Genomic DNA, 18,230 nt, shown 5'->3' with positions numbered 1-18,230 from the left:
TGGATTTTCATGCTTTTATAAACAGACGTACACCGCAAGAGTTCATCTTAAGTCCCCTATAATGAATATTCCTCATTTTCACTCCTGGTTGAAATGTTTTGACTGGTGTATTTACTATATATAACAGTGTTATTTTAGTGTCATAGAGATTCTATTATAATTTTTATTACATTTTTAAATCAGTTTTTATTTTCTGTTTTCTTTTTGATTTTAAAGTTTTTGTAATTTTGTAGCTTTTTATTTATTTTTTGTCATTTTACATATGCCATTTATATATAACTATGTAATTTTTATTTCAATTTTAGTTTTAGTTATTTTAGTTAAACTAAATAAAAATTGAGCAATGCTGCCTGCCTTAATTTTTATTTTATTTTATTATTTTAATAATATTATATTTTATTTGTGTTTTATTTATTATAATGTTTATTTCAAGTAACATTGTTTTAATGGTTTTAGTTTAGTTTTAGTTAGCTATAATAACTAATATATTAACGTTTACACAAATAATATAAAAGTAAAACATACGGTAAGCAAATTTTCTTCCATATCAATAATGGATGTCTATATTAACACATTACATTTATTTTTCTATTTTGGAAGTTGTTTGAGCATTACAGCCAAACTAATTTCCCTATTATAAAGACAAGGCCTTTCAAGGTAACAAAATATAAAAAAGTATGGCAGATATTTAGGCCAAAGTGGGTGAAGATAAAAATCGTTAAAAAAATGAGAGCAAAGATACACATTACAAATACACATAATAAATAAACCGTGTTTTATCTTCAGGTAGGTGTATTTAACAGGAGCATTCAAGAAATTGAATGAACAAATATAAAAATAAAACATTATATAGATTGATTTCTATTAAAGCAACTGTATTCAGTCAAGAGTAGTGAGTGATTTTTCTCTTTGTGTTTGGTGTTTGATTAACATTAAAGGAATAATTCACCCCAAAATTAAAATAGGCTAGTGTTTTATTTTTATACCTTCATTTACTCACTCAAAAGTTGTTTTAAACCTGAATGAGTTTCTTTCTTCTGCTAAACATAAATGCTATTTTGAAGAAGGTGGAAAACCAAACAGTTGCTGGTCTACAGTGACTTCCATAGTATTTTTTCCCCCTACTGTTAAAGTCAATGTGGACCAGCAACTGTTTGGTTAGCCACATTCTTCAAAATATCTTCTTTTGTGTTCTTCTTTTGTAGGGCACTGGACCGCAAGGGCACTTTACCGTCGGACCTCAAAGGGACAGGGGCTCGAGCCCCCCTGGCCCTCCCCTTGTGCACGCCACTGATCCTAAGTATACATATTTAAGTGTCAAAATTAGATTTCAGACATGATAGTTTCATCATTTTGTTTATAATCTCCACTCAGTCCACTAATGATCATCCAAAAAAAAAAAAATAAATAAATCACCCTCCAAGTCTATGACATTTTGCTAATACTGAAGTTTACCTCAGCAAACACCACTGATTAAATAATTAGACTGTGAAATAAACATCCCCCCCTAAGTTTCCCTCCGAAGTTCAGCCTAACACATTGAATTGAGAGGTTTTTGATGTAAATAACTTTTTGGTGTATTTCAATGAAAGCTCTGTCTGTCCTTGAACAGTAAACTGTGCTGAGATTGAGAAGCTGGTGCTGTTTATTTGCATTGTACAATGAGATAAATCCTTGGATGAGCCCTTTATATCAAAGTAATGAGAACACTCAACTCAAGAGGAAAAATAATACTGTTATTAATAATAAAAAACAAAAAACAAAAACAACAACAACAAAAAAAATGCTGTCCAACCTTTAAAAGCACTGGAGAGCAGACAAAAGCTGCTTGCGTTGTTGTATAGGGTAGAGTGGGGTAAAACGATCCCCTACTGTTTTTCACCAAAATAACCACAAGATAAAGTCAAGATCAATTTTTATTGTAACTATGGACTACGTTGACGAGAGTGATGTAGAAGTTTTCACCATGAACCTTACACTGGTGATGTACCGGAGAGAAAACAGATTTTACAGTAAATGATCTAATTTTCAGTAGTAAGAAAAAAAGTATTTTAAAGTTCGTTGTTTTGTAGAACATCACAGTTATATATGATATGAGAACAGTAGGGCCTGTAGATAGGGAGTGCATGTTATTTAATAAAAATATAATTATATTTTCAGAATGACAATTTTTTATTTATTTTTTTCAAACATAGTCAGTGGGGTAAAACGCCCCCAGGGGGTAATGAGCAATTACTGTAGTTATTCTGTTCTGAACATCAAATCCTTTGTATTTCCATCAAATGTATTCTAACTAGCTGACTGAATAAAAATATTTGGATTTTATATTTAAAAATTACCTCAAGTTTGCATCAGGTAGCTAGTTTGCTAGCCAGTTAGCATCAGCTAACAAAACATTTAAAATAGGCTATTATAATTTTTTAATCCATAATTATTGATTATATTCTTATTTATTTATTTTTATTTTAAGCTAAAACTTCATGTACTCTGATACTGCTGTAAATGTTTAAAGCAAATTGCTTTGTCAGACTGGGGGGCATTTTACCCCACCCATGGGGGCGTTTTGCCCCATAGGTAGGGTTAAACGCCCCCTTGGTGCAAATTTAAGTTTTGTTAAAAATCTAATTACATGAAAACTCTGGACATTTTTCATACTTTGTTTAAAATTTATGTCATTGTCACTAAAACTATGATAACTTTTCTGAACACATTTAGGCTAACTTTTGATTCACAGAAAAAAATAAAATAAAATTCACACAGTCCTTAAGAGGGGCATTTCCCCCCACTCTACCCTACTTCCTCTTTGGCTTGGTTGGGTTAGCATGCTGCAATGAACACACACCATTGGCCGTGGAGACTAAATTATTGATTTGTTGTTTTTATGCCGTTATGATAGGCCACCCTGTAACACATCCCTCATAAAAACTGCATTAGTATTTGTGTCTCTAGTGGCAGCCTATGGCATCCTCCACGCAGTCTAAAATAGATTCGCATATCCCCTCTGACAACTAAGTATTTGCAAGTTAATGTCTGAAACAGATTGGCGCAAAAGCTTCAGTGTCTTCTCAATACGGACAATTGAGTTAATGAATGTGGCAGCATGCTACAAATGTATAGATTTTTTTCCCACCACAGGGCAAATTCTCATTAATGTAATAAAGATTCATAATTTTTATTTATTATTTATTTTTATTTTTTTGTAATTAAAGTAATACTAGTACTTTTGAGTGGAAAATGTCCTTATCTAAAAAAATAAAACAAATAAAATATGATTAAAAAAAAAAATGACACACACACACATCATATGTATATATATATATATATATATATATATATACATATACGTGTGTGTGTGTGTATACATATATGATATCATATATGTAAACACACACACACACACACACACACACACACACACACACATATATATATATATATATATATATATATATATATATAGAAAATTACAACAAAGCAAATGCATGAATGAATGAATGAATGGTATATGGGTAAATATATTTAATTATTACAGTAAAAACGTCCTACATTTTCTGAAAAATAATGACATAATGCAAATAAATTAGACTAAAAAATAATTAATTAAAATATGTATAAGAATATGTATACTATAGTATTAATAATAAAAAGTTATATTATATATATAATATAAATATATAGAAATATGTTTCATAAATGTATTGCATTTATGGACAAATAGACAGTAATGATTTTTTTTTTTAAATAATGACACAATGCAAACAAACAGACACATAAATGAATAAGTATACTGAAGTAATGCAAAAAAGTTAAATTATATGTATATTGGCCAATGTAATGAATTAATAAACAAATATTTTTTGGAAGAAAAATGGTGCCTATCTGGATATTGTTGACAAATTAACTGCAGAGTAAAGCATGTACAACTAACTCAGGATGCTAAACTACTACAATCATACAAACAAACAAAAAAAGTGATGTCTCATTGTTCAAAAAGTGCCATATAACTCCAGAGATGTTCACATTCATGGGTGAAACCTTTCTTTTGCATAGGAAAAGTAATTTTGTCATGTTCTGGAGAGGTAACATTTCCGAGACACTCTCAGTCTACCTCTCGTGTGCTTCCAAGACAAGGGCTTCTGGGCAAACCCAACTCAGACATGTGGCCACCATAAATTATTGAAAGCTCATTGCTTATTCTGCCTGCCTGTCCTCATCTTTGCACTGTGTAATGGAGGCCCCGGTGGCGAGGGAAAAGGGAACATAGCATTTGCATCAAGCATTCTCCAAATCGTCTGACTTAGAGTGGGGGATATTACCTGTTTACTCTGCGTCTGAGGGCAGCCAGCATTTTGTTTGAGGTCAGTAGACTAATATTCTATGTCGCCGAGAGGATCAAGGTTTTGGGAACGGGGCTTTTTATGATTCAGAGTCATAATCCACCCATGAGGGAGCAAAGCTCGACCCCAGGGGTAGAGGTGGAGATTGTACAGACGAGGAGGAGACGCCTTGGGAACGGAGGATGCATGCAAATTGGAGCGTCTAAGGAGGACTCTGGGACGAGCCGGGTGAATACTCTCAAAATGTGTGATAAGAAAACGGGAAATCATGCAATTCATGCTTATGCTTGCAGCTGGGATGCGGGGATCTTATAGCCTTGGAGAAGTTGAAGCTGTTCGAGTCTCACACAGCTCATGCGCAGTTCATTTTGTTTTTATCTTTAGCAGCAAGTGTACCTGAAATAAATAAATACATGACAAATATATACACTGAAAAAAAACCAAAAAAAACTTTGGAACAGAAATGACTAGTTAATTCCACAAATAATTACTAGGAAATGCCAATTATTACATTCATTCATTCAGACATTTATCAGTGCAGTAAAAAAATCAAATGTATGTATATGGGCAAATATACAGAAGTACTACAGTAAAATTTGTAAAATTACCCATTTCATGCACAGTTTATTTTGTTATTATGTTTTCAGGCAACCGTATCTAAAAAATCTCATAATGTTTAGCGAATGTTCAGTTATAATTGCAAAATGTTTCCTCTCATAATCAGGCATTTTTTCAGCTACTGGCACTGTTGTGTCCCAGGACCGTTTTTTCAAGAAGAAGAAAGTTTTTCATATCTTCTCTTTTACCTAAATGAAAAAAAAAAAAAAGTTACATTAAAATGCTTTTGGAAACTTTTTAAAGTGTCTTTATTTAAGTTTGACTATAAAAATCCATTATATATATATATATATATATATATATATATATATATTTTTTTTTTTTTAATACATATCCATCACAAAAGATCTAAAGTGGGGCAAAAAAGTATTTAGTCAGCCACCAATTGTGCAAGTTCTCCCACTTAAAAAGATGAGAGGCCTGTAATTTTCATCATAGGTATACCTCAACTATGAGAGACAAAATGAGAAAAAAATCCAGAAAATCACATTGTAGGATTTTTAAAGAATTTATTTGCAAATTATGGTGGAAAATAAGTATTTGGTCAATAACAAAATTTCATCTCAATACTTTGTTATATACTCTTTGTTGGCAATGACAGAGGTCAAACGTTTTCTGTAAGTCTTCACAAGGTTTTCACACACTGTTGCTGGTATTTTGGCCCATTCCTCCATGTAGATCTCCTCTAGAGCAGTAATGTTTTGGGGCTGTCGCTGGGCAACACGGACTCCAAAGATTTTCGATGGGGTTGAGATCTGGAGACTGGCTAGGCCACTCCAGGACCTTGAAATGCTTCTTACGAAGCCACTCCTTCATTGCCCGGGCGGTGTGTTTGGGATCATTGTCATGCTGAAAGACCCAGCCATGTTTCATCTTCAATGCCCTTGCTGATGGAAGGAGGTTTTCACTCAAAATCTCACGATACATGGCCCCGTTCATTCTTTCGTTTACACAGATCAGTCGTCCTGGTCCCTTTGCAGAAAAACAGCCCCAAAGCATGATGTTTCCACCCCCATGCTTCACAGTAGGTATGGTGTTCATTGGATGCAACTCAGCATTCTTTCTCCTCCAAACACGACAAGTTGAGTTTTTACCAAAAAGTTATATTTTGGTTTCATCTGACCATATGATCATCCAAATGCTCTCTAGCAAACTTCAGACGGGCCGGACATGTACTGGCTTAAGCAGGGGGACACGTCTGGCACTGCAGGATTTGAGTCCCTGGTGGCACAGTGTGTTACTGATGGTAGCCTTTGTTACTTTGGTCCCAGCTCTCTGCAGGTCATTCACTAGGTCCCCGTGTGGTTCTGGGATTTTGCTCACAGTTCTTGTGATCATTTTGACCCCACGGGTGAGATGTTGCGTGGAGCCCCAGATCGAGGGAGATTATCAGTGGTCTTGTATGTCTTCCATTTTCTAATAATTGCTCCCACAGTTGATTTCTTCACACCAAGCTGCTTACCTATTGCAGATTCAGTCTTCCCAGCCTGGTGCAGGTCTACAATTTTGTTTCTGGTGTCCTTTGACAGCTCTTTGGTCTTGGCCATGGTGGAGTTTGGAGTTGGACTGTTTGAGGTTGTGGACAGGTGTCTTTTATACTGATAACAAGTTCAAACAGATGCCATTAATACAGGTAACGAGTGGAGGACAGAGGAGCCACTTAAAGAAGAAGTTACAGGTCTGTGAGAGCCAGAAATCTTGCTTGTTTGTAGGTGACCAAATACTTATTTTACTGAGGAATTTACCAATTTATTCTTTAAAAATCCTACAATGTGATTTTCTGGATTTTTTCTCATTTTGTCTCTCATAGTTGAGGTATACCTATGATGAAAAATATTTACAGGCCTCTCTCATCTTTTTAAGTGGGAGAACTTGCACAATTGGTGGCTGACTAAATACTTTTTTGCCCCACTCTATATATCTATCTATCTGTCTATCTATCTATCTATGGATCACAGTGTTATTAATTGTATGCATTTAGTATAAATAAATTGCTAGCTATGCAATTAGCCTTAGGAGAGGCCAGTTTACCCAAACAAAATTAATTTACATGTCAAAATAAATCATTTGAAATGTGGCAGAAAAAAAAGTTTGTTTTTACAGGAGTTTATCTTCTTAAAAGTCTACAGGGTCAAAAATATCCATTTCAAGAAACACCAAATCTTGTTGTAAGATAAATGGAAGACGGCAATGGTGTGATGTGCAAGATTGTTATTGAATTGGCTATAATGAAACAAAAAACAAACAAAAACAAAACAAGTGTGTATCCAAAGAGACACTAATGAAGCAGCTCTTGATGCAGTATGATAAAAGTGCCATGTTGGCTATTTTTCATAGCACTGACCAAGGAAATACAGGCATGAGAGTTCCTTCATATTTGCTATGAGATCCTGTTGACAAATGCCAAATTAAGGAGTGCCTTACAGAACAAGAACAGTAACCCTAAGAAGATTTATGCAGCCTGACATCGGCAGTGCATTTTCAAAGGCTAATGCGTCGGCGGACACATTTGTCTTGATATGGGGCCAAGAATCATAGAGCACATTTCCACACTGGTCAGTGAACATCTGAGATGTTATAAAGCACCTAACTGTGAGCCCTAATGGTGAGGGTTTCTCCTTGTTACTTTGACTTTCTCTCTGACTTCAGAATGCTGCTCTCAGAGACACAGAAAACTGTCATTTACAGCAGCGCAGTGCAGCGAGCATCTGCTGGTTGCCATAGCATCCCGCTCATCACAGAAGTTTTACACTGCTTGTCTTATTGTAAAGCCAACTGAGATTCAATTCAACTGATCCTTCACTAAGCCCCGCCTTAAGTGCTATTGACCAATCCAGTAGCAACTGGTACCATTTGTCATATAATTAAACGTTGAATAATTAGACTACAGAAGTCCTGCGTATAAGCGCAGATTAACATCATATATATCTACTGTATATATACACATACACACATATTTGACAGAAAATAATGATACAATGCAAATACATAAATCATTTATATGTATGTTTACTGAAGTACAGATGAAACCAAACTCGGTCACACTTTATATTAGGTGGCCTTAACTACTATGTACTTACATCAAAAAATAAGTACAATGTACTTACTGTATTGCAAAACACTTTTACTGCTATCGAGGTGTTATACGGGTAAGGTTAGGGACAGGTTTGGTGGAGTGGGTAGGTTTAAGGGTGGGTTAAGGTGTAAGGGATGGGTCAACAGAGTAATTATAAATGTAATTACAGAAATTAATTACAGATGTAACTAAATACAGGTCTTTTAAAAAATATAAGTACAATGTAAAAACATGAATGTACACAATAAGTGCATTGTATCAAATTATTAATTAAAATGTAAGTACGTAGTAGTTAAGGCCACCTAATATAAAGTGGGACCCTCAAATCAATAAATCATGCCCATATATTTATTTAGTAAGGAGCCGTGTAATCAGAATGATAATACAGTCATGTACTTTATCCCATACAGAAATTTTGCCATTACTTCTAAATGTCCTTCAGTTGAGCTGACACTTGAGAAAAGGGTGTGTTTTTCATTACCACTCATAACAAATATATACTGTACTTACCAGGTGAATAAACATAAGCTAAACATTACTTAGTAGTATGCAATTATATATTTGCCCCAATAAACAATGTACACTGAAAGAAATGATTTTTCGAAGCTGTACATTGAACACATATCAGTGGAGTATGTTTTACACAAAAAATATTGTAAAAACTGATTCAAAAATAAATTCAAAATAAATCCTACACCATTTTGTTTTCCAGTGCACATCTTGCAAACAACATAGTCCCTATTAAGCTAAAACTATTAAAAACTGTTTTTGGTCATTTAAAATTACCTGATTTAAGCTGAAATTTAAATAAATGAATAAATATTAGATGGAAATCTTAAAAAAATGAAAATTAGAAATGTTGCCTTGTTAATTAACTTGGGCTAAGTTAAAAGTACTAAATAAAGCTAAATACTACACTCTGCATTTAAATATTTTCGCCTCCTTTCATCAAGTCATCTTTCAGGTTTTTGTCATTATACAGTATAGAGGGTTTTTTTTCTCAGCTACTCTGATCAAACATTTTATTCCCTTTGATGAAATTGTACTTTTTCTTTATCGCCCTCAAAGGTTTAAACCTATCACTGATGCTACCAGCTGTGTCTCTAGGAACTTTTAGCCATAGACTTTCTAATGTAATACTACAATTCCTTTTCTATAGCTTTTGTGAGAGCTCTTTTCAGCACATTCATGAGATAGATTTATGTATACGTAACAGTGAAATCTAGTTAAGTTTTGTTATTGCGTTTCCAAAGACTTCAGTTTTGTACCATAGCACACAAATAAGTGACTTAAAAATGGCAATGCTGCATATGGTGTTGAATAATTATGACATAACTGTATTACAAAAAAAAAACAATCTAAAAGAAAATATAACATTTTATATCGACAGTATCACTTTGAATATGCCACTAAACTGTTATAGATGCAAAAAAATAAAAATAAAATCTGGATCTTTAGAAAAGCTTACACAGTGTTGGGGTTGAATACTTCAGATTGCAATTGTATGTATATGTATATGTATATAAAATTAAAACATAAAAATAGTTTTCAGTAATTAATTAGGATGTGACGTGTGACCAAGTATGGTGTCCCGTACTTGGAATTTGTGCTCTGCATTTAACCCATCCAAGTGCACACACACACAGCAGTGAGAAGTGAACAAACACACACACTGTGAACACACATGCGGAGCAGTGGGCAGCCAATGCTGCGGCGCCCGGGGAGCAGTTGGGGGTCCGGTGCCTTGCTCAGGTGTCTCAAGGGTCTCACCTCAGTTGTGGTATTGAGGGTGGAGAGAGCGCTGGACATTCACTCCCCCTACTGACAATTCCTGCCTGATCTGAGACTCAAACCCACTACCTTCAGCTTACAAGTCCAACTCTCTAACCATCAGGCCACGACTGCCCCACTTAATTGAAGTGAAGCTTAAATAAAAAAAATAAATAAATAAAAAATAAAAATAAATAAATAAATAACAAATTAAAAGGGCTGTCTTACCAACCAATTTATGTTTAAGCTGAGGTACTAAAATGTCTAAAACTGAAAAATCTGAAAAAATAAATAAATAAATAAATATATATAATTAAATAAATAAATAATATATATATATATATATATATATATATATATATATATATATATATATATATATATATATATATATATATATATAGAGAGAGAGAGAGAGAGCTGACACTTAAGAAAAGGTGTTTTTTAAAGGGATAGTTGACCCCAAAATTTAAATTCTGTCATTAATTACTCGCCCTCATGTCGTTCCAAACCGTTAAATGCACACAATGAAAACAAGAAATAACAACTTTATTAAACACGGCTGAACCCCTGATGTCACATGGGTTATTTTACCGATCTCCTTGCTACGTTTCTGGACCTTGATCGTGGTAATTACATTGCTGTCTATGGGAGGGACAGAGAGCTCTCAGAATTCATCAACAATATCTTAATTTGTGTTTCGAAGACGAACGGAGGTCTTACGGGTTTAGAACAACACGAGGGTAAGTAATTAATGACAGAATTGTCATTTTTGGGCCAACTATCCCTTTAACAAATCTATACTCTGATTAAAAAAACAAGTCAATTTCTAAATATTATATAAACAAAAAAGTGCTACAATAAACCCTCAACATCACCTAGTGTACAACACTCAAACAACACAGTGCTTTTAGTGAGTTATGGGTCGCTATGATTTTCTGGGCCGAGACCCACAATGACCATTTGTTTCCATCCTACGACAGCTTCTCATCTCTCAGCCTTTGTATACTCACTGATTTACCGTCTCTCGTTTCAGGCAGAAGCTGTTTTTTTTCCTGGAATGGCTTCGCGTGACATTTTGCCCCCTCTTTTAAAGAAACGCTGGTGTTGGACGCTACCCGTGAAGTATCTGTTGGCAATAATTCACGTACAATTTCAGGGAAATGGGCACAGATGACTCCGGACTCTCTCTGCAACCTGGTAGAGGGTCGTAACGCAGATGTCCACCAGAAGAACGACATCATCGTAAAAGATGTAAGTGTATCTGTGTCGTCCCTTTAGTGCCGGAGTGCATCTGCGCAGGCCGCTGGCAGGCAGGGGCCGAGCAGAGCACGCCATTACACCCACTGATGTCTTCTGACTCGCATTACTATGGGAGAATGATCGAGGAGCGCGGCCGCCCTGAAAATAGCCACCGCGTGATGGATGTGCGGACCCAGGCGCCCTCCGCCGAGAAAAATATATCAGCGCCTGGCCTGGAAATATGGCTACGGGCTAGGAGTGTGTGGGGGATAGGAGTATTCTTATTGACGTAACAAATGATAACACAGACGTGGAAAAGGAGCGTACTGGAAGCTCTAAATGGGTCGTATTCTCAATGCAGCTCCTTCGGTGAGGGATTGAGGCTTTTAGCGCATCTCTAAGTGTGGGTGTTGTTAAATGATGCATGATGTTGGGAACGCCACCCACGCGGCTGAAAGGTGCAACCAGTTTGTCCCACTGACACCACTGGGTCACGGCGCACCAGACCTGTGAAGCCTACAAAGATAGAGATGTTAAGAGACTTGAGACGCCTTAAGTTCTGCCTACAAAAGCGCAGCATGAAAATAGCAGTCGAAAGGAATAACTCACCCCAAAACAAACCTTCTGTCATTGTTTGCTCACTTTTTATGTTGTTTCAAACCTGTGTGACTTCCAAGTATGTTTTTGCTGCTCTTTTTCCTGCACCATATAGTGAACACTAACCTTTAAGATCTAAAAATGACAAATAAACCCAAAAAGGCACCATAAAAGTAGTTCACATGACTACAGTATTCCATGCAGTTCTCAGATGTTATTTGAAATACATTCTTCGTATATCACATTTATGAAAAGTGTTTAATTTGTGTCAGAGCTGTTCCTTTTTTTTATATTGCCCATGGCTTACTTGCATAATGCGAATAAAAAATTCTAAATTTTATTTGAATCATGCAAATTCAAATAAGTTAGGTTTCAGTGTAGCATAATAAAATCTATAAATTTAGTGTGTGTGTGTACACTAAAGCTAAATATTTGAGTAATAATTAAGTTAGTTTAATAAAAAAAGATTAATCTTAAGTCCGAAAATGAGTTAAACTGAAATTTAAAAAAATTGTAAAAAAAGTGTATATGTATGTATGTATATATATATTTATAATATACATAAAATACTATAATAGCAAATACATTATACTAAAATATCACTTGACAGCTCATGTTCACAGTGTGTAACTTGGAGATTCTTTAAGTGTGTGTTCCAGTGAAAAAAAAAAAACAGTATACAAGTTTGGAACAACATGATGCTGAGTAAATGATGACTAATTCTCATATTTTTGGATGGACTGTTCCTTCAGATAGCAAGTTTGAGTGGAGTACATTTTGCGGAGGCACAAAGAGAAGACTTCAAAATGGTAGAAGAGAAGAAACTCCATGTGATGAGTGAAAAGGTGGCCACGGGCCAAAGCAGATGCCATCATACCTCTTTTGGCAGTCTTCACCATGATACATCCCTTGCATGTGTGGGCAGAGAGTTTCTCCAATTAGGATCCGATTTTTCCAGACAAGGATATCCCCATATGTGGGTTCTCTCACGCGTTTACGGCTGTGGGATACACTCTCTCGAGGATTCTGTGTGGTTTTCTCACTTGCAGCAGCTTCCAGTTGGATGAGTGGGCTTTGGGATCTCCATCCAAAGAGCTGCAGACGTATTTGAGAGGAGGATGGTGTTCAGGGAAGCCATCTGTTACGATGCAAAAGATCAGGCGGTACATGTGACCCATAAAAACCAAACTTTTTGGGCGTGAAGATACAACTGCCAAGACATCTGCTCTCCTAAAACACAATACGTTATATTTTTAGAGCATTTTCACACGTGCAAATAAACCATTTATAGGAAAAACAAAAATATATCTGCCATTTCACTATGAATAAGACAATACGATACAATATGAAAAAAAATCTGACTAATTATTTTAGACAAGTTTTTTTAAAGGGAATGCCAGTATGTTATCCTCTTAGTACATGTCTATTTAACAAATCACTGCAAATGAAACACTTAATATACAGTAAGTAAGAAAATAGGATTGTCGACAGATATGTGAGACATCAAATTAGTACAGCTATGTGCTATTAAACTGAGTTAAACATCAATATCACAGTTATATACCAGCTGAAAATCCTTCTAAAACCAGTTAAGCCAGGTTGGGAGATCAGTTAAAACCAGAAAAGCAGTAGTTTTGGACACAGTTCGATAAACAATATGTTAATATCGAGCTACTTAAATTTTTTAGACAATATTGCCCTTTATTTGGTGTATTTTTGCACCGACAAGGAAAATGGCAAACAAAACCCTTCCTGAGTGAATAGGTTGAGTGAAAGATTCACTGACTCACTCTGGTTCTAGAACAAATCGCTGTTTTTGAATCAGGTGAATTCAATGACTCACTCAAAGACGGTCATTTGTTTACTTCCGTAATGAATCAGCATGTTTGAACGAATCAGTTTAAATGATTCAATTCAATCATGACTTGTCACCACCTGTTGGCGTAGCAATGTAACGGAGAAGTAAATAATAATAATAAAAAAAAATAGTACAAAAATAAATAGGTCTACCTTGTTATGGAATAAGACATTTACACATGATAAATCAAATATAGTACAGTTTCACAAGAAATACTCTGTACACCAAAGGTGCTAAAAATGTAACAAAAAGATTTATTAAGAAATAGCTGTTTTTTACACCTGTACACACATTCACATAAACAAACGACTGTAATATTTAGTTGTATTCATGCTGAGAGTCAGACATTAATGCAAATGCACATTAAGTGTTTTAATGAAGCCTCTTAAAAATGCAGAGATCCTCTAGCACATCCTCTTAGGGCTAAAAGATACTGAACTCATTTAATCTCACATCCAGTTAAGCTCATCCACACTTGGGCAGTAGAAACATTTGTTTCGGTCAAATAGGATAATCTCTTGTGATTCTGGTTAGTTGGGTCTATTATTTATGGCCATGCTTTTTGCTTAAATGGGTCATATTTTCCCCTGAAGTCCATTTATAATGTTAGCTAATGTTTCTTGTTCCAAAAACAGTTATAATTTGTTTTAAATGACCATTTCCCAGGCTCTCTCTGATCCTTAGATCTTATAACTGTGCAATGATATAATTTAAACTTTTTCTAGTTAAAAAATTAGGGACTGACAGAAGAGTGACAATACTTAACTTGAACAGGAAATCACTAAACACAACAAACACAACTTAAAAAGCATTTACTTATATGTAAAACATATGAACTTAAATGGGTGCTTCTTTTTTGTGAATCTGTTTGTTCACTGAATGACATTTCTGCGCCGCAAAAAATACTTTCTTATGATAATTTGCTGAAAACGTACCCATCAATTTACCCGCACTATCGCTTTAAACGAAGAAGTGTGTACAGTGTTACAGCTCCTGCTGTCGTAGTGAAGTATCAAGAATTTGGTTTTGCAACAACCCAGCTCACCAGAAACGCTCCCGCTCAGGTGTCCACCTCTTCAGCCTGCAGATCAAGAGGGTGTTTGACATTTAGGTCCAATCTTCACGCCGGGGAGGTGAAATATCAGCTGGAGGCCTCAGATCTAGTGCCTGACTTGGAGACTCTCTCCGACATCTGGGTTGATCATCCCCTACGAGAGAGAGAGAGAAAGAGTTTTAACTCGAGCCCTGATCCATCAACCCCCTAAAGCGTCACAAACCTCCAGAACCGTCCTGACTCCTGCAGCCACTTCACTCCTGTCAGACTTGGAACACTTGGAGGAGTCTGGGTACCTCATGCTGTGAAGGATGGCGAGATTAAGCAGAGAAGCTGCCTCTCGTGAAGAACTGTGACGGTTCTGTCATTTCTACCGAGCCGGTGTCTGCTGTTTTTCTAGAGTAACAACATCCAGGAAAAAAAATCAGAAGCATGATGTCAACTAGATTTGGGAGAAAATGTGAAAAAATGTTACTGTGCAAAACTCTTTCTCAATGCTGCTATGATGTTCTAGGTGATTGTTTGGATGTCTTCTAGGTGTATCTCTGTAATATTATGTTTCTTACAGCGCCTCTCCTGAACAAAACACATGATTTGAGGTGTCGTTCATGTCTGACTGAATTGTAAGAAGGTTTCATTTTGAAGTTGTTTCCATAACAAGAATGAGCAATCTTAGAATATATATATATATATATATATATATATATATATAGATATATATATATATATTTTTTTTTTCAAGCCACTGGCAGTGTTTTAAGCATTTAAGCATTGATTATATATATATTATTATATAAAACAAATGCTTAAATGCTTAAAACATGAAAACACTGCCAGTGGCTTGAAAAAAAAAAAAAAATATATATATATATATATATTATAAGATTGCTCATTCTTTTTATGGAAACAACTTCAAAATGAAACCTTCTTACAATTCAGTCAGACATGAACGACACCTCAAATCATGTGTTTTGTTCAGGAGAGGCGCTGTAAGAAAAGTAAAATAATTTAAAAAACTAACACTAGCTTCTCTATTCTTTTTTCTATTCTATCTGTTTTCTTTTTATTTATTATATAATTTAAAAAACAAACAAACAAAAAAAAACTTGCTATGTGTACTACGTTAAGCTAACTGAAACTTGTCATAGCACTTGCAGATCATTGCTCTTTTGTTGATTTTGATTGCTTCCATTGTCCTGATTTGTAATTCGCTTTGGATACAAGTGTCTTTTAAATGGCTAAATGTGAATGTGAGTGTAGTATATATATATTGAAGAGTTCACATGCAAAAGCCTCTAAATGCCATCTGAAATTTTCTTATAAAATGAGCATTTTTATCAGGCTCCTATATTTATATTCAGTTATTTCACTTTAATTGCGTAGAAAAGGACCTATACATTGCCTTTAGAGTAAAATTACTGAACCTAAACATAGCAGCCTGATAAAAATGCTCATTTTAGATGAAAATTTCAGATGGCACTTTTTTGGCTTTTGCATCTGAACTCTTCATATATATATATATATATATATATATATATATAAACATATACACACACACACACACACAGAAAGATTGTTTTTGCTATGTAAAGATCATTTTCATCATCCCAGAGTCATGACGGCTCCCCCTTTATACGTGTCACACATAAGATGGAACAGCTATCTGAAGCTCACCGTTATGACCTAGATTTGGTTAATGGCACAATTTGACTGACAAGTCAACAGAGCCTGAAACATGGTTTAATCTTCGGTTCAGGTTATTGAGACCTCCAGGTCACAAATCAGGCTGGCCGAAAGAAAGTCATGTTCAGGATGAACACACAGGAATAGGGAGATGATTTGATTAAAGACGGACCCCCGGGGTCCCACATCCTGACAAATGGCGGGTGTGTAAGACAGCCTGTGTGCCTTGAGAGCCTGACACACAGCAATATGAAGAAACACAGAGGTGTTGAAAACAAATTGGGAAATCTGGCATCATCCGCCTGCATCCGTTGAATGAGTGATTTGATTAGAGGTTCCCCTGAATGAACAGATTTCGCTTGATTTGTTGTTGTGGGCGGCTTCCTGTCTTGAGCACAGGCTGGCGTCCCGCTGCTTTATGGAATATTTGACAGGAAATGCTAACATGGTGTGTACAGATTTCACGTCATTTTAATTTTCATGATTCTTTGGATGAAGCACACAAAAGTTCTATACTTTAGATGTACTTTGCTCTTGTAAATGACTTCATTTTCTTGACAACATCTTTAGAGGCCATCCCTCCAAATATTTGCTCACAGTGAACCGGACAGCTTTAGTGGTCAGCCTTCTCTGAGGGCTCATGTGTTCAACTTTCTTTGGCAGTTTGGGGCCCTGAGAGGCTTTAGAGGCCCCTGGTGCTCCGAGGCCTTGGGGTCTGGTTATAAACAAGTTATACACTACTCAGTGCATACAGTGAGTTTAGCATGGTTAAGAGGCCTAGAGTCCTACAACAAACCGAGGACCCCTGCGATTTCTGCTGAGAAATACACTGTAAACAGGGCCCAGAAAACCTAGTGGCTGAGCACATGGCTTGTGGCTTATTTCTTACTAAAACATTATAGTTCAATATAGCTTTGCAAAGTATTCAGTACATCCACACAAAGTCAATAAATTGTATTAAATAATACATGTCAGCTGAGCAAAACAGAGAGCCGTGTTTGCATTGCTCTTAGTAAAATGGTATATTTTACATTTGTTTAAAATTTATGCCATGTAAGGATATTATTTAAATGCTTCATTACAGCTAATACAACATTTACAAGAGTATAACGAGGTCGTTCAGTGAGTTCAGGCAAGTTCAAGTTAACCCCTTACTGCACAGATTTTCAAGACTTTCTGGTTGTTCTTGCAAGAAAAAATAATAAATAAATAAAATACATAAATAAATAAAATAAAAAAGGTGCCATGAGCAAGGATCTGGATGAGAATGTTTTGTCTGGCTCAGTCATCCTCAGGCTAAAGAACAACTCCTTCTTATTTTCACTTGAGGGCAAAAATCATTAAACATTAATTTGCATTGAGAATATATTTTGGGCTGCCCTTCCGGCACTTGTCATTAAGGCATTCTGGGTATATAAACTGCCACTGGTCAGATAGAGACCAATGTTTGGCTATTTGATAAGATATCTTAAGAAATGCAGTTGAGTTAATCTCAAGTCAAGAAAAGAAAAGAAAAGTAAAGAAAACCCTGATATAAAAATGGCCAAATCACATTCAATCACCAAAACAAACCAAAACTAAATAAAACAAATAAACAAACCCTGTCAATTTAAAATGTCCAAATCATATTCAACCCCCGAAACAAAACAAAACAACTTAAATTAATCAAAAGCAATAGGGTAATCTGTCAATAAAAATCAGATCAAATAAAATAAAAGCTAGGTTAATCTCCCAAACCTTGTCAATAAAAATGTACAAATCACATTCGACAAAACAAATGATAAAATAAAATAAAACAAAATGAAAAATCTCATTACAAACAATTATTATTATTATTATTTATTTATTTTTTGGTAATTCTCATAATTCTACATACCGATTCTCATTATATTTTCATTAGGCTACAAAATTAAAACATCTTGGTGATCCCCAAAATGGCTTCCATATTTCTTTGTTGATTTCAGGGTGAAATATGATCTGGCCATGTTCTTGTCA

This window comes from Onychostoma macrolepis, chromosome 01, assembly GCF_012432095.1.
Source record: "Onychostoma macrolepis isolate SWU-2019 chromosome 01, ASM1243209v1, whole genome shotgun sequence".
Lineage (NCBI taxonomy): Eukaryota > Metazoa > Chordata > Actinopteri > Cypriniformes > Cyprinidae > Onychostoma > Onychostoma macrolepis.
This window is presented reverse-complemented; position numbering follows the sequence as displayed.